Source organism: Lissotriton vulgaris, chromosome 3_2, assembly GCF_964263255.1.
Source record: "Lissotriton vulgaris chromosome 3_2, aLisVul1.2, whole genome shotgun sequence".
Lineage (NCBI taxonomy): Eukaryota > Metazoa > Chordata > Amphibia > Caudata > Salamandridae > Lissotriton > Lissotriton vulgaris.
This window is the reverse complement of record NC_141690.1, coordinates 3,850,402-3,878,287: the sequence shown is the minus strand read 5'-3', so window position 1 is coordinate 3,878,287 and position 27,886 is coordinate 3,850,402. Positions and strand designations below refer to the sequence as shown.

The following is a 27,886-nucleotide window of genomic DNA, read 5'->3' as shown; positions in this document are numbered from 1 at the left end:
TTTCTGAACCGCTTGCGTGGTGAACTGAAAGGCAGGGAAGGGTTGAAGGCATGTGAGCCGTGTAAGGAAACCTTAGGAGGTGCAGGCTTGCCCACAGTTAACCATAAGAAAAGGACAAGCCTTCCTTGGCTCTAGCGAGCAATCCCTGTATAATAGCCTTAATCTGAAAATCTGGGTACAGTTCAATGCTCCAGTAATCAGTTCAGAATGGCTCAGCCTGATCGCTGCTGACACTGCAGCCACAAGGATTGCAGAAACGCACCAACTTGCTTTCTGCAGAGCAGGCACAGAAGGCCACTTCCTCCATCCAGTGACCCGCAAGTTTCAGTATTGCGTCCGCCTTGGAGTTTCATTTCCAACTGGAACATTCTCAGCTAGTCTTATGTTTTTTTTCAGTACAAAGGGGGAATTAAAATTAACTCTAAGCAAACCCTTCAATAAGTAAATATGTGATCTGGTAATACTGTTTTAGTTCTATAGGGGCTGGGGCATACAGCATCAGTTACGCGAATTTATGACAGGCACTGATTTTCAGTCGTTCTCACTTTAAAAAAACAAGCATTGACAAAGCCAACAGGTCTCGCCTTTGGGACCGGTTTGCTCTGCCAATGGTTCAAGCTATGCTGTACAGCATCCCAGATAACCTGCAGTATGGCTTTTAAGGAAAGAAAAAAAAAAAGAAGTAATGAACCCGGCCGGTCCTGTCGTTTTGTAGGCGTGCACAATAAAGCATGCACGTGCCTGCAAAATGACGCAAGTACCTTTTTTTCGTTTTCTGTGCCGTTCCAAGCTCGTTTAATAAGCACAAAAAAATTGTGGCGCAGGTGAGGGGAAGCAACACAGAGGGGAGGGGAAGAGTATTGAGTCAGAGAACTGAGGAATCAACAGGAGAGTAGGGCGGCCAAGCAACATGAGGATGTGAGTGGTCTAAAGGAACACAGAGGAAGGAAGATGGAAGGCACAGATGGCAGAAGCATATGGAGAGAGAAGAATGTAGGGTAGCAAATGGATGAGAGTGAATACAATGTGGAGCGGAAGAGAAAAACACACGTGCAAAAAAGCCATGCAGAGGCATAAACACACAAGGGTAGCACGGAGCAGGGGCGTAATACAGGCCCCCACCGCACTGCGGGGGGCCATCAAGCTCAAGGGGCCCCTTAAGCACTGCACTTCGGCCTGAGAGCTCCTAATAGAGTCCGGAGGGGGCCCCTCAACGTACCTGGCAGGGGGGCCCCCTCAATTATCGTTACGCCCCTGGCACAGAGGAGGGCGGGGGAGACAGACACGCATAGCAAAAAGAACAACATGAGCGAGTGCAGCATAGAGGGAGAATGCAGGAAAACACACCCACTCTTGTAGAATGCTTAAACAAAAAGAAAAAAGTAGTACCTTAAAAAGGAGCAGTGGAAGGACACAAGTAAGAAGTAGTACCTTAAAAAGGAGCAGTGGAAGGACACAAGTAAGAAAGGAAAGTACCTGTGCTCCAGGATATGGACAAGCCCAAAAAGAGGAAGGAATGCCCACAACCACGAAAAGAAATATCTAATGAAGGACAATGAATCCAACCAATAGTAAGCAATGTGCGCGACCTAAGCCCACTGTAAGATAACGTATCTCGCATCAGACAGGGCATGAGCTGTTTAGTATGCGAGACCTTAAAATACATTCTGAAATTTAGGGGAAGTATGATTACACCCATAACCTCTTTTGGTAATCAATATACAGTGCTCTGCAGGTTAAAGTGGGGATTTCATTTTGTATCCAGTTATTAAAGAAGTATTTTTTATTAGAAAGACTACATGATTTGTGGCTCACTTTTGTTTTAGAACTATTCAAAATATGCATTTTAGAATATCTAACAAATTAACTAACAAAATGTTTTGAAGGTTAAGTATAAACTTACTATAGTAAACTTCACAATAGATAGATAGATAGATAGATAGATATATTGTTTTTCAAGGTATGTAGTTAAATATTTACTTTCACAATATTTTGGTAGTCAACATTCTGGCTGCAATAATGTTGCTAATTGCAAAAACAACAGTTGATGGACAGAATGCAGAACAAGGTCATACATTCACCCCAGTACAGAGATCTGGGCCTAAATCCATCGTTTTTTTGTACTCCAAGCCACCCCAGTTCAGACATGGCCATATGCAAATCAGCCTTGACCCTGTGCCTCATGGGAACAGTCCAGCCCGAACTGCCAAGCCATGTCTTTCCTGGACCGGAATCAAGCATCCTAGGACCGGTTTCTGGCTATCAGCCGTCTTCAGCCAGGATAGCTTGACTCCAGTGCTGTGGAGAGCATGGGACTCACGTCTGACCATACCCATCCCACTCGGGGTGTCAATTGCAAAAACAACAGTTGATGAACATGGCTTAGCAGTTCGGGCTGGACTGTTCCCATGAGGCACAGGGTCAAGACTGATTTGCATATGGCCATGTCTGAACTGGGGTGGCTTGGTGAGCAAAATAACGATGGATTAAACCCAGATCTGTGACTGGGGGTGAATGTTTTGCCATTGTGCAACATTCAGTCCATCAATTGTTGTTTTTGCATTAAGCAAAACAAGAGACAGGAGCACAAGGGTACACGCCAAGGCCCATGGCGGTGGATTATAATGAGCAGGCGTGTGCGTGTTCGAGAGACACAAACCGTTCCACGAAAAGAAGTGGGACCAGCCACAAGAGAAAGAGGATTAATACATAGGATGGACCTAAGCCGTCAACCAGAACGCAGGAAAAATACTAGGAGAACCCTAGCCCCCTGGAAAACAAGACAGAGGACCAGGCCGAAACGCTGTAGAAGAAGGCGGAAACCCCCTGATACGATGCCGTAGACGGCATGTCAAAGACGGTCTAGCGATGTAGCGGATACTGAGAGTGACAGAGCCTGGAGCAGCGCAAGCTGTGCTAAGACAAATCACAAAAGAGACCGCACCTGCGGTATACAGGGACGCCAGGAAAGGCCAGGAACCCGAAAAATGGCGTCCACACCCTCCCAGCCTAGGACAGAGCTACACAATAGCTACAAGTACCCCACATCGGGTATGACACATCCCAAAGTAAACATCGTAACTCCTCTTAGGGAAAAAATCCTGCAGCAGAGGACAAGAACATAAAGGACCTGCGGGTAGTACCACAGGCGGCTTACCAATCAGCCAAAAAATACACAGAGGGCCCAACCTGAGGACCTATACGGTTTTACCAAAAACTACAAAAACCAAAGGGCTGTACCAGCAGCCAACAGTACAGAGGGGCCCCCAACTTAAGGACCCCGAAGGCACGTCGAACCACACAGAACACACAGTGGGGCCAACCGAAATACGAGACCCAAGAAAAAAGGGGGTGGGATAACGCCTCCCATAAAGCACCGGAGGACCGACAAGCCAAGCTTACCGAGGGGGAGGAGAACGGAGTCCCGCAAGGAGCCGTTAAATAGAGTCCACATGGGTGTTAAACAAAAGAACCTCATTAAAAGGCAGGTCAACCAGACACGCCCTAATATTCTCTTGAAAAACGCTATCCCGCAACCAAGAATAGCGGCGGAGAGCCACAGAACTTGCGGCCGAGAGCATTAGAAACATCCAAAGCCGAACGTAGAGTAAACATGGCCAACTCCCGGCCATCCAACACATGGTGCCGCAGATCAGCGCGGACACCTTCGTGGGAGGTGTGAGACAGAATGGACTCCACTGAATCCCACAAGCTGGAGGTAGCCCTGGCCAATACACAAAGCATGTTGAGCGTTCGCAAAATAGCACTAGAGGAAGCGAAGATGTTACGCCCCAATAAATCCAGACACTGAGACTCCAGTGACTGAGGAAACAACACCAAAGGCAAGGAAGGAAAAGCAGTCTGCAGAAGAGGGCCCTGGGTAGAAGGGTAGAAAGAGGCAGACTGGGTCGTGCGGAGCAGGACGCTGGCAGTGTAGGAGCGGCTGAGGCACCGGATCACCCTTGGCAGGACGCCCCCAGAAGAGAATTGTGAAGCAAAGCTTCGAATGGAAAAAGCAGCTCCTGTCCACCAGAGCCCTGGTGGAGAACCTCTAACAAATGGTCCGTAGGGAATGGGTTGACGGGGTCACCCATTTGCAAAATGCCAGCAGCCGTGGAAATGGCCCGGAAAAAAGCTGCACTCGCCTCCATAGGGCGTCTCGGAGGAGAGAGCAATTCCTCCGTGGGTGACGGCTGTAAGCTAAGCCGTCCATCCCCGAGTCCCGCTGGAGGAAGAAACGGCCAACTCCTGAAAGATGGAAGATCCACGGACGAGTGGGGGGCCTGGGGGGCCTCCTGGGAAGGTGGAGTAGCCTGTGGAGCAACCAACAGCAAGTTGTGGAAGAGAGGGTCCGGGGGCTGTGGTCGCAGAGATGGCGAAGAGCCCTCCCTCGAAGACGCCAGGGTGAAAGCAACGACGCAGCGCCCCGTCTCCAGGGAACAGGAGACAAGAAAACCACACCCCTCCGGAGAGGAGGGGGCCTCTGGAGAAGAGTCGATGACCCAATGGCGGCACGGCACCGTGGAGTCTGCCACCGGCGCCAGAGCGGGCACCAGGGGCGCAGAGTCAACCTCCACCACCACTTGCGTCCTAGGAGAATGGGGCGGGGTCAGAGCCGGGGCGGCTAAAGAACGGCGCCGACTCGATCTCCGACGAGGCAGCCACCTGCGTAGAGGGCCTAGAGGGACCAGAGGAGGCATCCCGGCCCCTAGCCACCACCCACGGCAACACCAGGGTCGACGATCGTCGGCACCTGAACGGCGTCGGCTCGGCCTCTGGCAAGGCAGTCGCCTGCCTAGAGGATCGAGGGGGACTCAGGGACGGACCGTGAGTGCCGGGGACACCACAGGGACCCCCTGGGGGGTCTGTAGCGAGGCAGAGACGCCGTGGGGGGGAACCCCATAGGGCGGCACCTAGACAACACCACACCCCCAAAACCTGAAGCCGAACTAGTCGGCGCCGGAATCAAAGCCGCAGGCGACTCCCCGGAAGGCCCCGCACGTGGCATGTATTCCGCGGACATCTCAGGAAGAGGAAGAGGGACCAAAGAAGCCTGCAGAGCCATAACATAGGCCTCCATTTGGGCCTTAGTCGCCGCGACGCCAGGAAACGGTGGGTAGGGTGGCGACGAGCGAGGCTGCATGTCCCGAGGAGAACCCGCACCCTCTGCAGAACAGGGACCAGGCCTCTGGGACAAGCTGTAAGACTTACGGGTGGGCGAGCGACGCCCCTTGGGCCATGGTGAAGGACGACATCGAAGTCTGAATCAGCGGTTTCTGGACCCTTCCTTAGGGGACGAACGTGGTGACGACACCGATCTGGACAGGCGGGCCGAAAGTAGTTTCATCTGGCGCTCCCACCGGGAGCACAGCTTCAGAGGCTGGCAAGCCTCACAGTCCGTCGACTCATGGTGCTCGCTCAAACACCACATACAAATAGGGTGAGGGTCGCCGACATCTGACGCGTACAAGAAAAAAACACGTCTTGAAACCCGAAGGCATACGCACACTGTTCCTCACACAAAAGCGTGAAAAGAAGGCCTGAGAACAGGCCAGGGACACGATCCGGATCCGCGTTGCACGTGGAAAAGAAAGAAACTGACGTCAGCACACCAGGGTGGGGCTTATGTTACCTTGCTGACGTCACACCTGCGGACTACGACAGAACGTAGTCACGTAGTACCACCCCCGGCGCGCAGAGATGCTGTGGCAAAGAAAATCTTCCGGATCCAGTCTCGCGCCTAGGGATAATTCTACGTTAAGGAATCTGCGGCTAGTAGTCTCTGTCAGATAAAATTGACAATCGTGAGGGTCAGTGTATTTAGGTTATTCTGTGGCTGCAGCGTTTACAACAAAATTATGGATTTACTGACTTTGCCACAAACTTGGCCATATAATTTGTAGATTTCACAAAAATTGTTTATCTCAAATTGATGAAAATAATACTGACAGAATATGGAGCATAATTTGCATTTTCTTGCCACATATTTTAGATAACCTGGCTGCATGATAATGTACTCTTTGACACATAATCTCATTAGCCCTGACAATTTTAACGCTTAACAGACTGGTTTAGGATCGGTCATTATGATGGTCAAATCTGTATTTCCAGGCAACCATGAAATAGTTCCTGTAAATACTATTTATTACCATTTTTGAGTAGTTAGGGGGCTATGACTTATAAGAGGTGAAGTCTCGTGTAGGTCATGAGCAGTAGTTTCTGCTACTGGATTGGGGTGGTGGGAAATGAAATAAAAAGGGAAAGAAGGATTTACCTAAAACAGGCGTCTGCAGCCTCTCCTCCGTCCTCGACCTCTTCCTTTTACCTGTCCCGGCCGGCAGCAGGAATGAACCGGGCACACAGGCTCCACATAACTAATCACAACGCTGCATTGTGATTGGTCTGAGCACAGTGGTTCGGCGCTCAGACGGGGACAGAGAGCCTGGGCATGTTCCTTACCAGGCTGTAATGCAGCCTGGTGGGGAACATGCAAAGTGCACAAGAGGGCCAGACAAACAGTTCTTGCACATTTAGGGAGTGCACACCACTCCTCCCCCCTGCTCTAGCCCACCCCTGACTACAATAGGAAAAATAGAATGATAATAATGGTACGTTATTTTATTTTTCCTTTTGAGCAGTGGGGCAATACTCCTCCGGCTTAGCGGAGGAGCCACCAATGGTCATGACACAGTAATAAACCACATAAATGCTGCATTGTGCCACATTTACTTTCATTGTTATGGCATAAATATTGTAATGGTTTTGGAGAATATGAAGAGCCTAGCTCACTTATTCAAGGGATTTGTTTGGCAATCGGATGCCCAAATCAGTTTGATCAAACAATAGAAACTGGAACAATGGAAAGATCAACAACCCGTTGCAATGATCCCAAATGAGCCATTAAACATACTTCTTTCATCACTGCTGCATTTTTCTCAGGGCTTCATTTGAGCCCGCAGTTTCCCAGTGCTTGGCACCAGCACTTTATGTTCAACATCGATTCTAAAGACAGTCTAACACATTGTGGCATTCTCTATCAAATTTAGAGATGCTAAGACGGTGTTTAATAATTCAATATTCATAAAAAATTAATAATACCTGCCACCAATGCCATTCTTATAGCTTTGGGTGGCCTGGAGTAGTCAGAATTGTCAAACTTGTAGAAGTTGAGATGGTTAATAGTTATGCTAGTTCTGTCCTTGGCAGCACTAGCAAGGGCAATGGGTGGTGCAAGCTGCAAGGGCCTCCTGAGAAGGGCTCTGGCACTTACATTTTTTTTTTTTTTTACAAATTAACCTCGTAGATGCTAGTAAACATCCCTCCCCAGTGCTGCACTGTCCATTGGAATTAGTGCTGAATGGACGCCCAATGGTCGTGCGCAGCACTGGGGAGGTAGTGCCTCCGTCGGCCAATGCACCGACGCAGCACTTAAGGGGTTAAGCACTGCCTTTTCTATCATAATAACATTTAATAGAATAGCCCCAGACGACACAGAATATATTTAAAAAATCATGATTTGCATATTCTCATTTTACCTTAATAGTTGCAATACTTTGTTTTCTAAGTGCTTTCTTTCTTGTCTCACTTTGTTTTTAGTGCAACTCTTGAACTTTGCTGTTCGTTTTTGTCACGGGATCTGCTCATCACAGTGAAGGAATCCACTCCAGGCCTGTTTATGAACAGCTGCTTCCCAACAATTCAACTTGATGCTGTTCGGGAACCTGCAAAAAAGAAAGAAAAGTTAGTTCGCTATCAGAAGTAGACTAAAAGGGCCTGGCCTACTAGTCTTGCGTGCAAGTTTTGGGTGAATAATTTAGATAACATGTAATGTCGAACTGTAGTACGAAAAGCTACTAAATGGAGTGCAAGCTTAATATAGTCATGCTTGGGGGATAGGAGGTTTTCAATTGTACTCAAACCACTCAGTCTGATTCTCCTGTCTAAAGAGCTTTGTTGTTGAGCATTTCACAAAACACATCGAAAGCCATGGAGGATTGGTTGGTGCAATCCCACAATTGTCCTAGTTTCCTACTTTACTGCTTTTTATTTGCACCCCATATATACTTAGGGTGAAACTTTGACGTTGGTGCTTTTGTTGGGTGTGCTCGTCATTCAGAATGATATAACTTCAGATTGTCTTTGAGGGCAATCTGGGGCTGGTGGGCTTCTTATTATTTTTTTCTTTTTCTTCTTCCCGTATAGTAAGTGTTTTCCCTGTTAGTGCCTTGATCAAATCGGGGCGTTTTAGGCACATTACCGATTAACAGGGTCTCATATGTAGGAGCGGAATGGAAATGCCTGGAACTGGCTGGCCAGGGTGCCCTCCTCCCAGTGCTCATTACATTTGCTTCGAAAGTTCGCATTATGCCCCATCAGGAGCTCCCGTTCTGATACGGAGGAGATCACACCGATCTGGCCGATTTTACGCAGTGCAAAGTATATTTTGTACTGTTGCTCTTTTTATAAAGCAGAACTCGGGTCAAGGGAATTGGAACCTTTATGTGACCACCAGTTACACGAGGTCAGATTCATTTTTTTTGTTTTTGTTTTAGGCTCATGGAGATAAGCGATTCGCCCAGAATCACAGGATGTTGAGCCTAAACCGGGATTCGAACCTGGTTCCCCAGTTCCAAAGTCGACAGCTCTGGGCGACACGCCGCACCTTCTCCCCATAAATAGTCCTAAGGTCAGGATCTTAACGCAGATCCTGATTCCGAGTTTAGATCTGCAATTTGTGGTCACACATTGCACTTTTTATATACACTACTACGCTTTTAATGCGCAAAAAAGTAATAGTAGTTGGCCCGTTTTATATTCCAGCATTTTACTAGGAATGGGAAAGACGTTACAACGCTCAAATTAATATCTGCATGAATTCTCTTCCCATCCCACTTGAACCATGAAGCAGGTGCACCGATTTGATCCTCGTGAAGGAAATCTGTATTTGTATCATTCATTTTATAGATACAATATTAAATGGTATTTGGTCTTAAATTATTTTGTCTCTAGCGCCATGAAATAGTGTTTAATTTAAACACTGCAAGCACCTCTGTACTATTCACCCTTACCTTATCTTCCTACACCATTGTAGCTGCGCTCCTGCTAAATTCATGCCTTAAAATTGCCATATATCACCATATATAGAAAGCACCAATAAGACTTTCTTAATAAAGCACCATATTTCTTCTTGGGCAAACATGTGCCTCTTCCACTGTTCAAAAGCACATTAGAGCAGGAGCTGGACTTGCAACAGTGACAAGAAGGCTTTTGTAATCTCATTTAGTAGTGCCGCAGCCATCGAGATGCAGGGCCGGACTGGCCACACCGGGAACCGGGCATTTACCCAGAGGGACACTCATCAACTAGATCCAAAAAGGAGGTGACTCAAGGGTACTTATTAAACAAGCCTTTGCAATGTAATAGTTCTCGCGTTACTTAAAGTTTAAGCTGTTGGCGTTGCTAATATTAATGTAACGTCAATAGCTCAAACTTTCAGTAATGCGGGAGCTATCGCACTGCAGATGGATGATGCACTCGCGCTTTAGATTTACACATCTTAAGCGAAAGCGCAGGTGCCGCAATTGGTTCCAAAGTAAAGAAAAAGAAAATAAATTTCACATTCTTTTTTCAATTTCTTTAATTTTGAAGCAATCGAGGCACCCCCGCTTTAGCTGAAGAGGTTTAAACCTGAAGCGAGAGTGCCGCGATTGTAACAAAATAAAACCAATAAGGAAAAAGAAGGCAGGCAAGCACTTTTTTCCTATTTATTTGCCTTTATTACAATAGTGGCACCCACGCTTTAGTGTTAAACATCTTAAGATAAAGCTTGGGTGCCGTGATTGCTTCAAAAGTAAAGTAATAGAATGTTTTTTTTCTTCTTTCCATTTCTTTACTTTTGAAGCAATCGCGGCACCCGCGCTTTAGCCTAAGATGGTAAAAGCTAAAGCAAGGGTACTGTCATTATAACAAAAGTTAATAAATAGAAAGAAAAAAAAGCAGCGCAAAGAGTTGCAAATAGGAAAAGAAAGGTGAGGCCGCCATAATATCAGCGGAGGCGTGCCGCCCTGGTTATATGGAAAAAAAGTGTTGGGGAGAGCGTGTCCTGCCTGCAACAGTAGGCAGGAAAAAGACATTTAACAAAATACTGCTCTGAGGCTATATGTACAGAGTATCAACAGATCTAACAGGGGGTGTCCTCATGGGAGGTTACAAGAAGAGAAAAGGCGGTACTAAGGAGGGATTACTTAGCCTATTGACCAATGAAAAAAGCACCATTTACAAAGGACAATGGCAGGAGCAAATTAAAAAGATGGGGGGGGCAGCAAGTCTCAAAGAGAACGCGCAAGTGCTGCATAGGAGAGACCTAAAAAGGAATCCTCTTTAGATTGTATACACCCTGTGAAGTAGTGTGGCTCACTGGTTAGAGGCGGCAGACCCGAGAGCAGAGGACGGCCCGGGACCAGGGTTCGATTCCCGGCGCGGCAGGTTTCTGGACCAGGGTCAGCGGACTCGATAATTCTCTCGCCTCGGTGCCCACTCTGATCAGCGTTCACACTCGGCAACTCTGGGCATTAGCTTGCCCCATCTTCACTAACGGCCCCACCAGACCGCCGGGGATGCCTGGTCTCACCCTGGAGATACCCATTAAGGGACCATCTCTCAGGGAAGCCAGAAAGGGTTTCGCAGCGGTCGAAGCGCCTTGGGACCCTCCGGGTAAGTAGTGCGCTATATAAATGCCTATACATTTACATTTACATTTACCCTCTTCTGGGGCAGTCAGGGGCTAGGGGCACAAAGTGACATGCTTCCACTTAATGTTTAACCTTGATTATCCCCTGCCTCACACTGCTGCCGTTCAGAGCACTACTCTTGGAGTTCCCCTTCCCTCTAATAGGCAATATCAGTTTTCAAGCATCGCAGGGATGGGAAGACTACATCTGCGTAGTGGACAAGATACAAGTAGAGAAATATAGTCCCAGCAGTGGAATGGAGAGGGTTGATGGATGGCAGCAAATGGTGCCACATATGAGCCCCTTCTTCACAAGAGAGGGGGGGGGGCAGGCAGGATTGAGGATGCCACACACATGCTCCCTGTCCTCCATGCGCTCTCTTCTGTCATTAAACAGACCACACAGCTTATTTTATTTTTTTAAATAGGTTTATTAGAGTTTCAGTAATATCAAACATCACACAGCTGTTGCTTCCATATGTATCAATTCAAGAGTACATGAATCAAAGGCAGCTATTACATCACGTTGAAAAGGCATCGCTGTGCATACTGAAGTCAAGAGGCAATATAAGGCAAACAACCAACACCCCCAATAAACTGCCCCTAATCTCCCACCACCCCATCCCAATCTAAAATCAGGTGTCTAGTGCACTGCTTACACCCCACCAAGGCAACCCAATAGGCACATATCCAACTTCATGGTTCAATTGCAGTCCGAGAGAATCAGCACCGATGGAGGACTGCATCTCAGCTCAGAGTCCACAGGCAGCCGAGTCATAGCTCATAAAAAAGGTATAGTACAGATGTACACATAATACAACTCATGGAACATACCGCTTCAGGTTAGGTCAGGATGAGCAGTCAAATATGTTGTTAAGGGACTCCAAAACTTTTTAGGGCGGAAGGACTCAGGCAACTCTTCCCCATACACTTGAAGCTGGTCCCTACAGTATACCAACTCCTTGAGCCACAATGTTATAGTGGATGACGACCTCGATCCCCATCTTTGGGCCACCGCCCGTTTGGCAAACAAAGTGGAAACTGCCACCAGGCGTCTAATAGCTAATTTCAGTCTTTTCACATGCCCCAAGAGACACAACTCAGGCGTACAGGCCACAGGCTCCAACACTACTTCTGACAGGATACGAGTGAATTCGGTCCAGAATGCAAACACCCTCCCACACAGCCATGCAACATGATAAAAATCCGCATCCTCCGAGCCACAGCTCACACAGTTCGCCGTGTCTCTCAAACAATACTTATGAAGTTGTAGAGGCAAATAATATAGTTGATGTAAAAATTTGAAATGAATAATTCTAAGGTTGCTGTTAGCTGTGAGCCGGCCTGAGAGTTGAAAGCACGCCGTCCATACCTCCATCGAGATTGGACTTCCTATTGCGGCCTGCCAGCGCGGACGTGACGGGTGATCCTCAAACTCATGCTGTCGCTGGGAAGCAGAGTACAGCCTAGTAATAAGCCCCATGCGGCTCTCCCCTGCCAGCAGCACTTGCAGCGCCCGAAAAATCGTAGGCTCATCTGGGTAGTCCGGATACGCATCACGAACAGCCTGCCGGACCCTTACATACATGAAACGAAACATAAAATTACGATTCACTCCATTTTGGGACTCATCAAGGGTTTTAAAGTGGCCCTCATACAAATCTCCCATTCGCACAATATCAGCCGCTGCTAATTCCTTCAATGCGACTGGTTCCCGAGCCGCAGAGATCCCCGGATGAGAGGTAATAGGCAGAAGAGGTGCATACAAATACGGGAGCTGTAACTTGCTAGCTAAAGTCCGGCATGCCCAAGACGTGCACAATGGGGGGTTTATTTCCTGACGGGGTCCACTCGAGCCCCCCAACAGAACCATGGCCTGCAGCGGGAGGGGAAAAACGGCATCCGCTTCAACAGCGACATGTGGCTGAAAGCTCTGCGGGAAATGCCAATAATGGGCAAAATGAGTTTGTGCGCAGAGATAATATAGATGAAGGTCCGGAGCCTCGAAGACGCCCCGTTCAAAAAGCTGCATCAGTAAATCCCAGCGACATCAAGATTTCTTGCCCCCCAAAACAAAGGTGAGCAGTGCCGTCTGTAGCGTTTGAAATAGCACCACATTTAGTTTAATAGGTATATTTATAAAAAAAATACAATATCTTGGGTAGGAACACCATTTTTATTACAGCAATCCTGTCTGCCAGCGACAAAGGGAGATGCGCCTATCGCTCTGCCTGCTCCGTTATGTGCGTGATTGCGCATCCATAGTTCTCGGTGATCACTACAGCCGGATCCCTGTGGATCCACACCCCCAGATACTTTACAGGCTCAGAGGACCAGGTCAACGGGAACTTTAGCTCAACTTCCCTCCTACTCTCCGTTATTGGGAAAACTACAGATTTGGACCAATTAATGTTCAGCCCAGAGAACCTCGCAAATTTGACATACTCCCTCAATAATGGTGACAAATACACCTCCGGCTCCCGGACATAGAGCAGCATATCGTCCGCATATAGGGAGACGATTAGTGGTCGCTGTCTGAACCCCAGCGCTGCCGCAGAGTGTTTTTGACGGCGCTTACAGGCCAGAGGCTCAGGGAGAAGAGCATGGGTGAGAGGGGACACCCCTGACGTGTACCACGTGCGATAGGGAATAATGACGAGACCCTGCCACTGAACGCACCCGGGCGACCGGTTCACTATAGAGAACTCAAATCCACTGCCCAAAAAAAGGCGGGAACCCCATCCGACTCCAGACCGTAAACATATATGACCAATGTACAGAATCAAACGTCTTTGCTGCGTCGAGTAATACAGCAACGGCCTGAGAGTCGGGATGGAAATAGTGCAGCGTGGAGAACAATGTGCGCAAATTATGCGCAGTAGATCTCTCCATAACAAAGCCGGATTAATCTGGCAGTACCAGCAATGGTATCAGAGGCTGGAGTCGAGTCGCTATCATTTTGGCCAATATTTTGGTGTCAATGTCAATAATAGAAAGAGGCCTATAGGATTCGCACTGATTTCAGTGGTTTGTCCGGCTTCAGCAAGATGACCAGCAAGGCCTCCCGGAGCGACGGCGGCAGAGTCCCACTGTCATATGCTTCCGCGTAAACCTCCAATAGCCGTGGAGCCAGTACTTCCGCAAACGCCTTGTAAAACTCACTTGGTAACCCATCCGGTGCAGCGGCTTTACAAGTGGTTAAGGCCATTATAGCATTCCGAACATCCTCCTCCCCAAAGGCTGCACCAAGTATTCACACTGGGTCTTCGACAGCCACCCTAACACCACATCGTCGAGGTAATCATGCGTTCCCTCCGATGAAGGGGACCTCCTAGCAGCGTAAAGATCCTTATAAAATTGTAACACCGTGTCACATAGCTCCTCCGTTGAGTAGTGGGGAGTACCAGTATCATCAAGAAGCTCCGTTATGGGCTCCTGACCGCGGTGCTTTGCTAGCTTTTGAGCAAGGGAACGACCAGGACGCCCACCCTCCCCGTAATACCGAGCCGCTCGACGCCGAAAGCAATGTTTCAGCTCCTGATCTACTGTGTCATTATGCTCAGTGACCAGTTCACGGATCTGTACCAGCTTATCAGCAGTCGGAGCAGTATCATACGAGCGCTCTAATAAACTAATATCCGCTGCCAGCGTACGTATCAGACGCCCGATATCCCTCAAAACCCCCGCTTGAGCTCCTGTACAGGCGCCCCCGATGGTGACCATCAATGCCTCCCATAGGACTCCAGCGCTATCTACTGTACCTTAATTTTCTTCAAAATAATTCTGGTTCGCCTCCCCTATAGTGTGCTTAAACACAGGATCTTTAAGCTCGGATGGTTGGAGTTTCCACGCGAATTGCGGTGCATTATATTCTGGTAATATCAATTTCATGAGCACAGGGGAGTGATCTGACAAAGTGCTGGCCACATGGGAAACACTTCGGACCCAATGCACCACCACCTGAGAAAGCAACCAAAAATCAAGACATGACCATGAGCTGTGAACTGAAGACACAAACTTACTTTCACAGGCTTCTGGATGACGCTGGCGCCAAACATCTCACACCTGTCCAGCATCAATGAGTCCCCACACCACCTCTGACGCTCTCTTTTGTCTGACCTCACCAGACCCACATCGATCTTTAGAAGCATCCAGATATAAATTGAAATCTCCCCCCCCAGATAATCTCAGCAGGAGGACATAGCAGGATCCGCCGCCACACATCTAACAAAAAAGCGGGATCATCCACATTGGGGCCAAATATATTCACTAATAGCACACTCATACCACCCAATCTGCCATGCAAAATCACAAGTCTTCCACTATCATCCGTTTTAGTTTTTATTTCAGTGAAGGGGGCTCCCTTCTTCACTAGCGTCAAAACCCCTCTCGCGTACGATGAATATGAAGAGGATGTCCGCACACAGGCCCAATGCGCACCCATCTTCCAAACCGAGTCAGCCGTCAAATGTGTTTCCTGAAGGAAAGGCACACTCACATCCAAGCGGTCCAGAGCTGCAAACACCATCCTGATCTTCCGAGGCGTATTCATGCCTCGGACGTTCCATGTGAGACATTTAACGGTGCTACCCATCTTTAAATGGCATGAAGATCAGATCATACATGTGGGATTTAAAGCAATGAGACCAGAAGCAGCCGTAGATGCAAAACAGCACTACCAGGCACCAGAAAAAAAGCTAGAGCCCACCCACCACCCCATCCCCCCCAACAACAACGCCCCCCCCAACACTGACTTCAGCACCCCAATCATGCCAAAGCCATACCAAAAGTCCACCCACCTTACCCCCTCCCACCAAACCAGAAAACAGTGTTTGGGTATCACCCATAAGGGGGGGCGCAGTCCTCCCAATAAGTAGGAGTAGAACGAGTGGGCGATGACGGAGCATCCCTGCCCAATCTGACCAATCAGGCAGAAATAATGGAGTACAGCAACCCAGTGAAACAGCTCTCAGGGTAACTCAGGGCCCACTCAAAATAAAAAAGCGAGCATTTTAACAAAGTTGGAGAGGACAGAAGTGTCACTTATCTAGCAGCTATTCCACTTCACAAAGAAGGAAGGAAGCGATTAAGCCAACCTTTGCATATCTACGGATGGACAACCCCACCCACACCGAACCTTACTCAAAAAGGACACACCCCCAACATCAGAATAGCAAGGCCCAAGCAGTAGTTGATGCATAGAATAACACCACAATATAAAGGCACAGATATGCCCCAGTCCATGCCAGGAGTCCCGAAATTAGACGTCACCATGTAGCCTAACCAAAGCAATGCCATCAACATTCAAGGACGTCCGCCCCTTCCCCATCAGGTCCTGTAGCAGAGTCTTGCTTTCTACGCTTTCGTTTTTTCGCGTAGTCCATTGCAGCATTTGGAGACGAGAAAAGTTTATTATCAGCCGCAGCTCCAATACGAAGTCGGGCCGGATACATCATGGCGTAAGGGATCCCCTCACTGCGCAGGAACTGCTTCACCGCACCAAACTCCCTCACCGTGACTGAAGTCGGGGAAGTAAGCAAGCATGTTCCCCTGATGCTCCATCGTCCCTTTCTCCCGTGCCAACCTCAAAACAGTGTCTCGGTCCCTATAATTGAGGATCCTAGCTATTATGGGGCAAGGGGAGGCCCCCGGGACAGGACGAGCAGCCAAAGAGCGGTGCGCGCGCTCCACTACCCGAGGGCCGCCGAGCCCACACCAGCCTCCCGCAGCCCCAGCCACCCCAGGGCCGCCGAGCACACACCAGCCTCCCGCAGCCCCAGCCACCCCAGGGCCGCCGAGCCCACACCAGCCTCCCGCAGCCCCAGCCACCCGAGGGCCGCCAAGCACGCTCCAGCTTTTCCCGCCGCCCTAGCCCGTGGCCCCGCCCCCCTGCCAGCCGATTGGCTCTCGCTCCCGCCTCCCCGCAGACCCTCCCGACCGGCTCCTTTCTTAAGGGGAGCCTGACCAGAACCAGGGAGTGACCACTGCGCCTTCCGGCCTGGTCACCCCCACACTCCTGTGCCTGCTCCCGCAGCCCCAGCCACCCGAGGGCCGCCGAGCCCACACCAGCCTCCCGCAGCCCCAGCCACCCCAGGGCCGCCGAGCCCACACCAGCCTCCTGCAGCCCCAGCCACTTCAGGGCCGCCGAGCCCACACCGGCCTCCCGCAGCCCCAGCCACCCAAGGGCCACCAAGCCCGCTCCAGCTTTTCCCGCCGCCCTAGCCCGTGACCCCGCACCCCCGCCAGCCGATTGGCTCTCGCTCCCGCCTCCCCGCAGACCCTCCCGACCGGCTCCCTTCTTATGACGTCCCCAGAGCGACCGCGCAGCGGACGCGCGCAGCGGGAGCACCGATTGAGCGCCAAAGGCGCGCCAAAGGTAAGCCCGTCCGCGCCTGGACCGCGCCTGGACCGCGCCCAGCACCAGGACCCCTGGCCCCCGCGGACCCCAGCCCACCCGCCGGACGTACGACGCCGCCACCCTCAACGCACTCAACGCCGGCCGAATCCCAGGATGCTACCGAGCCACCCCGAGACGCACCCACGGACCCTTCTGCTGCAACTCCTGCAAGTTCACCTGCATCCGGACCTGCACTACTCCAGAACCAACCAAGACCAAGACGAGCAACAGCAGCAGCCACCTGAAATGCATCCTGCTCAACACCCGCTCCGTCCACAGACACGCCGTCAAGCTCTGGAACCTGCTCGACACCACAGCCCCAGACGTCGCCTTCCTCACGGAAACCTGGATGAACGCCTCCTCAGCGCCCGACATCGCCATCGCCATCCCGGACGGCTACAAGATCATCCGGAGGGACCGCATCAACCAGACAGGAGGAGGCATCGCCATCATCCACAGGAACACCATCCACATCACGACCAACACCGACGACACCCTCGCACCCGCCGAGCACCTGCACTTCCAGGTCCACATCAACCCCAAGACCACCCTCAGAGGCACCCTCATCTACAGACCCCCGGGACCACGCACACAATTCAGCGAAGACATCGCCGTCTTCATCAGCCCGCACGCCCTCCCCTCCGCTGACTACATCCTCCTCGGGGACCTCAACTTCCACCTGGAGAACAACAACGACCGCAGCACCACCACCCTGCTGGACAACCTCGGACTCAAGCAGCTGGTCACCACCCCCACCCACTACGTCGGACACACACTCGATCCCGTCTTCTCATCCAGCAAGGACATCGCCTTCAGCCATGCCACCGGACTCCACTGGACGGACCACAGCTGCGTCCACTTCAGCTTCAGAAGGACCACGATCCACCACCACCAGCAACAGGTTGCACGCAGAAGCTGGAACAAGATCACAGCCGACCAGCTCGCGACCGCCCTGAGCAAGAACCCACCCACCAGCGCAACGAACCCCAGCCAAGCGGCCACCAACCTCACGAAGTGGATCAGCGACTGCGCAGACGACCTCGCCCCTCTGAAGACCCCGCCTAGCAGACCCGGTAGCAAGAAAGCCCCATGGTTCACCGACGAACTCAAGAGCTCCAAGAAGAACTGTCGAGCCCTCGAGAGAACCTGGCGCAGAGACCCAACACCGGACAACATGACTGCCCTCAAGCTCGCCACCCGAAAACACCACCAACTCATCCACGCCACCAAGAAAACCGCATTCAAGGAACGACTGGACAACAACGCACACAACAGCAAGGAACTCTTCAACATCGTCAAAGAGCTCTCCAACCCCAACACCGGAAACAACGACATCACCCCTTCGCAAGACCTCTGCAACTCCCTCGCCTCCTACTTCCACAACAAGATCGCGGACATACACAACAGCTTCAGCACTCAACCGACGCACGCCACGACCAAACCACCGCCCCCCACCACCACCCTCCGCGCCTGGACCCCGATCAGCACCGAAGACACCATCCGCACAATGAACTCCATCCACTCCGGATCTCCTACCGACCCCTGCCCTCACCACGTCTTCAACAAGGCCGACGCTGTCATCGCACCCCCACCTGCGGGACCTCATCAACACCTCCTTCGACACCGCTACGTTCCCGTAGGGCTGGAAGCACGCCGAACTCAGCGCTCTACTAAAGAAGCCATCAGCCGATCCCACCGACCTCAAGAACTACCGCCCCATCTCGCTGCTCCCGTTTCCTGCAAAAGTCATCGAGAAGACCGTCAACAAGCAGCTGGCCGCCTTCCTCGAGACGAACGGATCCCTCAACCTCTCGCAGTCTGGCTTCCGGGCCAACCACAGCACCGAGACCGCCCTGATCGCAGCCACCGATGACATCCGAGCTCCGCTTGACAATGGAGAAACAGCGGCCCTCATCCTCCTAGACCTCTCCGCGGCCTTCGACACTGTCTTCCACCGTACACTAGTGCAGCGACTCAGCAACGTCGGAATCCAGGAGAAAGCACTGGAGTGGATCATCTCCTTCCTCGCCGGAAGGACACAGAGTACGCCTCCCCCGTTCAGATCTGAAGCCACCGAAGTCATCTGCGGCGTTCCTCGAGGCTCCTCGCTCAGTCCAACCCTCTTCAACGTGTACATGAGCCCCCTCGCAGACATCGCACGCCAGCACAACCTCAACATCATCTCCTACGCCAACGACACCCAGCTGATTCTCTCCCTCACCAACGACCCCGCCACTGCCAGAGCCAACCTCCACGAAGGGATGAAAGAGGTAGCCGAATGGATGAAGAACAGCCGCCTGAAACTGAACTCGGACAAGACGGAAGTCCTCATCCTGGGATCCTCACCCTCCGCCTGGGACGACTCCTGGTGGCCCCCCGCCCTAGGCAGCACATCCAAACCAACAGACCACGCACGCAACCTGGGCTTCATCCTGGACTCCACCCTCTCCATGACCAGACAAGTCAACGCCGTCTCCTCGTCGTGCTTCAACATCCTGCGCATGCTACGAAAGATCTTCCGGTGGATCCCCACCGAGACCAGGAAGACGGTCACCCAGGCCCTCGTCACCAGCTGTCTGGACTACGGCAACTCCCTCTACGCCGGAACCACGCCAAACTCCAGAAAAGACTTCAGCGGATACAGAACGCCTCCGCACGACTCATCCTGGACATCCCCCGTCGCAGCCACATCTCCGGACACCTGAGAGGCCTGCACTGGCTCCCGGTCACCAAGAGAATCACCTTCCGACTCCTCACCCACGCACACAAAGCCCTACACAACCAAGGCCCAGGATACCTCAACAGCCGCCTCAACTTCTACGCTCCCAAACGCCAGCTTCGATCGACCGGCCACGCCATCGCCACCGTCCCCCGCATCCGAAGAGCCACCACAGGGGGACGGTCCTTCTCCTACCTCGCCGCCAAGACATGGAACTCCCTCCCGACCCAACTCCGCCTGACCCAGGACCACCTCGCCTTCAGGAAGCAACTCAAGACCTGGCTGTTCGAGCAGTAGCGGACTCCCCTCCCCTAGCGCCTTGAGACCCTCTGGGTGAGTAGTGCGCTATATAAATGCTTTGATTGATTGACTGAATGAACATAGGTGATAAGTGTTCCTTACCAAAAATATCAGTGATAAGGCGTTCCATGTAAGTCTCCATCCTGCCCACATTCGTGGACTCCGGCAGGCCCGAGACGCAGATGTTATTGCACCGGGACCGCGCCTCTAAATCCTCATTCTTTGCTTGGATAAGGGACAGCACCTTTTCCATGTTTAATGTCTTGTCAGTCACAGTAGACAGCCCATCCTCCGCCACTGAAACCCTCTGTTTCACCTCCCCCATGCGTGCACTCTGCTTCTCCAATTGTGACGACATATGGTCCAACCTATGGTTAACAGCCGCCATTGCTCCTTCAATCGACTGCAGAGTCCGCTGCATGGCTACTAGAGTAGCCTCCAAGGTAGGAGGCCCCTCCGAGGTCGCATCCGCCTCTGAATCTTTAGCAGCCCTTTGAGGAGTCTTGGGGGCCCGTCTGGTCTCAAAAGTGAGTTTAGGCTGATGTTTGTCCGCCCGCCCCATGTTTTCGGCCAGTCCGCAGGCACCGATGGAACAGTAGCCCGTGTCACAATGCCCTCCTCCACACACCACCACCAGCTGCAATCAGGGGAGGTGGGTGCCGCAGTTTCACTCGTGTCACCAAAAATTGCACTCAAGGCCCACCACCGACCAATAAGTACCTTGCCTGCTTGCTATCTATAAAGGCCCCACTTCAGTTAGGCCCCATATTGACTAGCCAGATCCCTAGGCCAAATATGCAGGAGTGTTGGCAATGAAGGCCCCAGGTGTGGTAGTGAGCAGTGCGATTATCCGTGCAGTCAATGCAGTAGCTCACAGTGTCTCCATACCCCTCGCTGACCGGGCTCCGCCAGGCAGAATGCGGTGGACAGTACTGCAATTAAGTGTCGCAGCAGCTGTGCGCCCCAAGCTAGAGCAGCGCCCCTCAGCAGTAGGTCCTCCGTGAAACTCCAGGCCGAGCTACACCTCACAGTCCGGGTCAAATGTCACCAGCAGGCAGAGCCCCCCACTAGCGCTCCCGCTGTCACACCTTGCAGTTCAACAGTTCCCCTGCACTCCGCTATCCTGGCAAGTTTCGATGCCGCCGCCCGCCCCGCAGACGCACGCACGATTGACTCACGCAGAGCACAGCAAGCCGGGCAGGCCCCAATTCCCGGCCCGTCCTACCTCCGCAGTCCGGGCCGCAGAGCAGGCCGATCCAACTCACCGCATGCCGCACCGTCGGGCTCCCACGGGCAGGATCTCCGAGCTCACACCTCCTCCGCCGCAGCTCCGCAATGTAGGCCAGACTTCACCGGCAGCACCGCCCTCACGGCTGACGGCTGCAGTATGGGTCTCCTCAAGGCCGGGTTAGACCTCCGGCGCCGCCGTCTCACACCGCCGCCTCCACTTGATGCGCTTCGCAGCCCCAGCAATCAGCAGCTCGGGGTCTCGTCAGGCGGTCACAGCAGAAGCCCGCACCGCCCAGGAAAGTGTCCCCACCAGCCGTCTACCGGGAGTCAGCGGCCGCCATTTCCAGGTAGGATGGCAGGGCAGAGGAAGGCCTCCCAGCACACTGCAGCAGGTAGGCGTATGCGGCCACACATACCACCAGGTCGTGCAGCAAAGGTCGGTGAACCCACACCAGGTTTTTTACGTCGTTAGGCACAAGGATGCAGCAGATAATGGGCGGATATGTTCTCGGTCAGGCAGAAGAGCATCACAGCGGTGCGGCCATTTTGACGTGCGCCCTCTAGCCCCCCACCCCCCCCCCACAGCTTATTTTAACGCCCATCTAAGTGCTGGGAATGTCATGCGGAAGAAAATGAAGCAAAACTTCAAATGTCGTAAAAAAAAGTTCTCTCATCAATGTCTGGCACGTGCTGGATAGCGTTCCAAATACCCCAATTGCTTAAAAATGCTGGTCAATTATTATTTGTGCTCCTTACCCTCAGCCACACAAATAGGAACACGAGATTAAATGAGACATGTCCTCATTCAGCAGAAAAGCCACACCAGGTAGATAAGTGCCTGGCTTCATTCTTATCGATCGATCGGAGGAGACTTCACCAATGGGCGATAGGGCAGGTGTAGACACAACCACATCTTCTTACACGACTCAGTGACGGCTCCGTGGTGCACAGATTTCTATTCCAACAAATACGTTCTTTAGATCTTCCTTGTTGACTTTTTCCATTTTAGAATAATCCTTGAACTTGCCAATGTCTGTGCTTCTTTCCGTTTCGTTTCCAAAAGAAGGGCCCTCTCCACAATAGCTGCATCAGACTTGAACATAAAGGGTTTTGGGTAACATGGTCAAGCAAGTAAAATGCTCAAGTCTGTAAAGTATATGATGCAATTACAGGTACAAACACCGAGCAGTCACTTCTTCTCACAGACAGCATGGTTTAGAGTAGACCAAAATAGGAAAACAGCACAGCCGAGTATAAAAATAAATAACCAATTTACAGCCAACAGCCCCAGATGCATGTGATGATAAATCAGATGTAATGTCCCCTCACATTCCCAATTTTAGCACATTCTTGGTATCACAGAATAATTAATCAGCTGTCCTAGTTTTCGGTGGTTCTTGCACTAGCAGAGATCATGAACTCATGCTACAGGCACTATGTGACAATTACCAGTTTCACTTCTGCATTTCAGTTCTACAGTGATAATGCCTCACCATATGACTAAATGTTGCCAACTCTGGTCATGTGAGCGCAGAAGAGAGGTTATTATCAGCAGGTGGCTCCCCAAGCGCTCTCCCTCAGCTGAAGCACTAAACAATTTTCACTGGCTGCCAGTCCATAAAAGGATCTTGTTCAAAATCCTGACTATCACCTATAAAGTCATAAACGAAACTGGCCCAGAATATCCCTACCACACTAAACGGAACTCTGCGGTCAACATCAGAGAATCTTCTTACCATCCCCAACATCAAAATGAAAACCCGGAGAGGAAAACCCTGGTAGCCCTAGGTACAAAAGCCTGGAAAACCCTGCCTACTCAATTAAGGCACACCCACAAAGAACTTACCTTCAGGAAGCTCCTTAAAACATGGATCTTCGACACTCCAGACCACTTATTACTGTCACTAACATAATCCTTCACCATTATTTTCTGGACCCCCCCCCATTCTCCTTTTCCCTCTGTCAAACGTTTTCCTGATGTCCTTAAAAGCGCCAAGATGCTCCCTGGAGTGAACAATGCGCTATGAAAAACCCTCTCATTCATTCATGAGGAAGATTGTCGTCTCCTTGCGGCCTCTCAGTCTGCCTGCCCTTAACGTGACAAACCAGTTACTTACCTTCAGAAATGCTCTCTCTTTTGGATACTTTATCAAACCACAGATTCCTCACCTTGTGAATATTTATTCCCACAGGTGTCAGATTGGATCCGTAAACTCAAAAGCAGTGCACCTGCGTACTGACAGGTGGCATTGTGTGACTCTGCATGAACATCGTTACGCTCTGGAAGTGATGAGCAGGGTCGCATATAAGGGACACTAAGGGCTGCTGATGTAAGTTGCTTTACTCAGCATGTCCGAGCCGCGAGACTCAAAGTCCATTGGAAAAATTGGCTTGACTACTGTGCAAATTTCTAGGTTGGGATTTTTGTAGATGGAAAAAAAGAGTCCATTCCACAGAACAGGTATGTGGGAGGGTCTGTGAGGAATCTGCGGTTAGATAGAGTATCCACCAGGAAGAGCGTTACCAAAGGTAAGCAACTTGTTCTTCTGATGCATACTTCTAACTGCAAAATCATCACTTTGTGAATAGTTAGTAAGCAGGACTTCCCTTGGTAGTGGCTCCATGGAATAGCTCAAACCAAAAAGTCCTGCAGGACCGAACGGGCAAACTACCCATCAAGCAATAGTTGTTCATGAACATGTGCATTGATGTTCATGTAGCAGGCATGACAGATATCCAGGACAGGCCCTCTGCCTGCTTGAGCAATCTTAGCTCGTGTGTGCACTGAGATCTCAATCCTTCAGGAGCCACTTCTTAGCTACCGCATAGCAGATTTTTACGCAAAGGATTATTCACTTAGAGATGGTCCTTTCCTGTTCAGCTTTGCCATTCTTTGCTCCAGAAAAGCCCACAAAGACTTTGATAGTCCACCCAATGGTCGATCAACATAGAAAATTAGGGCTTTCTTTGGGGTCCAAACAATGGAGTTTCGAGGGGTGAGGTCGGGCAAAGAAAGTCAGAAGGGTGATAGCCTGTCCGATGTGCAAAGGTGTTACTACTATCTGTGGCAGAAATGCAGCTCAATTTCGCAACACCAGTTTGTCTAGAAAGAATGTTGTGTAAGGAGGCTGGATTGCGAGGGCCTGCAGCTCATTAATGCAATGAGTGGACATGATCACGACCAGGAAGACTGGAAGATCCAAAAGTGGAGAGCTGTGTACAGGGGTAGATATTAGAAAAGTGAAATCCAAATCGAAGTCCCACTGTGGTATCCTATAATATGCTGTAAACCTTTAAGAAATCTCATCACAACAGGTGATTTAAACAAAGAAGGCTGATTTGGAAATTTAAAAAAGCCAAATAGCTGACAAATAGCCTTAAACAGTGTCCAACGCAAGTCATTGCTGGGCCACTGGCAAAACAAACAAGAATGCTTAGCGTGTAGAGGGAAAATCTGATGGCTGCCACACCATGCCAACCATTTGTCCCAACATACAGTGACTTCGTAGAGAAGCATCTGGCTGCCAGAATCACATCCACAACTTGGAGAGGAAGTTTGAAGAACACTTCCTGCCACCACTCAATCTCCACCATCATACAGTGACTGGACACATTTGTTAAAGGTTTCTCTCAAAGCATCTACTGCTCCAGAAGTAGGGCGTCAGATGAAAATGCAGTGTTTTGACGAAATGGGGGGGGGGGGGGGTGGAGAAGAGTGTGCATGAGTAGTTCTGTAGTGTAAATATTAACTTTTGCAGCGTGACCATTTTATTCATTAAAGCAATCAAGAGTCTGTCCCACGCCTCAGTGTGAGGTTTCATTTTGTGTAGTAAAGGGGCAAGGCAATGTTTAATTCCCAGTTCTCATATGTATTTTGTGATATATACATTCTTAGATATTGAAAGCAGCGCCGCCCACACTTTTTAGAACTACGACCCAATTTTTAGAAAGAAACGTTCGTGACCAACCAACATTTAATGGCCATTAGGTGGGCGATTTTTTAATGTAACTGAAGCTTGTGGTAGCACATTGTCATTTACAGACAGCACATTTTCCATTGAAAAGGCCACTAAATTTGCAATGACATACATTTTTAGTGATAAACATATATATACAACACAAATATTAATGTATGAATTTGGGTTTCAGTGAATATTTATCATTTGTTCATCTCCAAGTAAAGTGTATTGATTTGTTTTGATACTATTAAAATCTTTAGTTTTCATCAAACTTCAGGATTACAAAAAATGTGCTTTCTTTTTACTCTAACTGTTGAACACATACAGTTCCTTTACAGGTATTTTCATTTTGTTGTGGGTTGCACAAAAAACAACATCCTATAACCTTTCCTTTCACACTCCAACAAGATTGTCACATAATTCATTTTACAAACTTCTCTCACTTAGCAGTGAGGGAAAGAAAAGTAAACACCAATCCCCCTGTTAAACTAATAACCTGCAGTTTGTCAGAATACCTAGCCCGCTATTTGACCATCAGCGGTTACTCCATTAGGGAGAAGGAGCGTCGCCTCCCCGCTGTGAGTGCAACAAACATGAGAGATAAAATGGTAATAAAACAAATGTATTACCATTTTATTTTGTATGCCGGCAGCCGTGTCTGAGGGTGGTGCCAATGCTGCTGATTGAAAGCAGGAAGAATTGGTGTGCAGTGCACTTCAGTTAGAAGTGCGCATGTCACGTTGGCCAACTTTGCTACGGCCAAAGTGGCATGCTCGCTTTAGAGCCCTCCAACCGAGTCGTTAAACAGCTGGGTGGAGAACAGGCACAGGTCCCCAGTGCCTCAGGGAGAGTCGAACCAGCCCACTCGAGCCAATCCTAGTGCTTCTCTAATGCTGCCTAACCAGCATAAGAGCAGAGTCTGGATTGGTAGGGGGGAGTTGGCTGAGGCTCTAAGAGCGGGCGCTAGAGAGATGGACTGCCGAGACGGAGAGGAGGACCGAGCACGAAAGCACTGGGTAAGTACAGGTTTTTCATTTTATTTAAATTTACTTTAACTCACCGACAGACACCATGAGAAAATTGCAATGCCTTCAGCCTCAACTCCAGTCATAGCCTGTTAGAAGTACTGTTTTGGTAGTCCTTGTATTATATTAGAGATGGGGTCTTCAACTGGGGGCCGCAAGTGATCCCAGGGGGGTGCCATGCTCTGGCCAAAATAAGCATTATGCTGATATTCGTGCTTTGTTTTAAGCTGAAAAAAACGAGCGGCTCTGTAATAGGCCATCACAAACATGTGTTGACATTTATATTCTAGCTGGGAGTATGCGTCAAAAGAGAAGAGACTCCAAAAAGTCTTAAAAAACAAAAAACTCTTCTAATATTCCCACTGTGGATACCTGTATGAGTTAGTTGGCCTGCCTGACCAGAATAGCATGTTTGGCAATCATGCATTTGACAGCACATTTAAAACAGTAATATTATTTAACTGCAGACATATTTAAACATTGCCAACTGAATAGAATAATTGTGAAAAATTCTGAGGGGGCCCGATTGTTTTTTTCCAGGTGGGGGGGGTGTACTGGAAACTGCTCTTAGATTTATTTACTTTGCTGACACGACATTGATTACTTTTTATGACATTTTATTTACAAAGTGCTTGATGTTCGGATGCCTTAGGATATAAAACAGTGCTATTCACTAATCACATTTGTCCCCCTAATTTGTCGCATTAATCAACACCCTTGCAGATTTATTCATGTTACTCTGTCATAATAACAAGTTGATAGATTTAGAGCTTTTTTTCTAACTAAGTATCAACGTGCAAGCCCATAGACTTTCATCAACATGCAGCGCAAATACTGTCCCTTTGTCAAAAGTATCTACTATTCAATATTTTGCTGTTCCTTTCTTATAATTTCACCACTTGCAATGTAAACTTAATCTTCTTACTTCTTTTCCTAACAGTCTTCTTCTATGCTTAACTCGATTATGCAGCCTTCCAATATGTTGCAGCCAAAGATGCTGTTTTAAGCATGTTCCCCAGGGAGCTGAAATATCTCCTCTGACATCAGAACAGAACCAACTCTCCTACAATTCAGCAAACAACTGAAAGTCGCCTCTTCAAGAATCGGATGCGCCGTCTCCTCACCCTTTTCACTAGCTCCATCTCCTCCCATTGGTCCCTCCACTCAGTGTATTTACACTGGAGCTTGTTCCCTGTACAGAGCTCCGTCAGCTTGGTCTGTGCTTTACAAGTACCAAAATATTACATGATTATCTTTCCAAGACATTCGTGGGCACCACACTCACCTATTGCTGAACATTTCCCCTCACTAAAAGGCAGACCTATTGCTTTGCCAATGCTAGTTTTGCTAATGCTGTAAAGAAGCTGTTCAATAACTGAAGCACACAGGACTGGGGTAGTACAATGATTCCTACATAAGAATGAAGAGATTTTAGAGGAAGACGGCAGCCTAAGAGGCCGAAAGTATCTAAAGTTGCAATTCACAGAGCACTGGCAACATTCCTAGCCTCGTACCGCAAAATGGCTC

The 27,886-nt window shown here is 49.8% G+C and overlaps 1 protein-coding gene across 8 annotated transcripts in view; it reads right to left on the bottom strand.

Annotated features, from left to right (window-relative positions):
* The window catches only part of RBM47 (RNA binding motif protein 47), a 378,578-nt gene that overhangs the window by 136,962 nt on the left and 213,730 nt on the right, over positions 1–27,886 (bottom strand). For all 8 annotated transcript variants that reach the window (XM_086963935.1, XM_086963942.1, XM_086963947.1 and 5 more), the window contains one exon: positions 7,536–7,721. The gene's annotated coding sequence lies outside the window, so the exon portion shown is untranslated. The remainder of the gene's footprint in view (positions 1–7,535; positions 7,722–27,886) is intronic.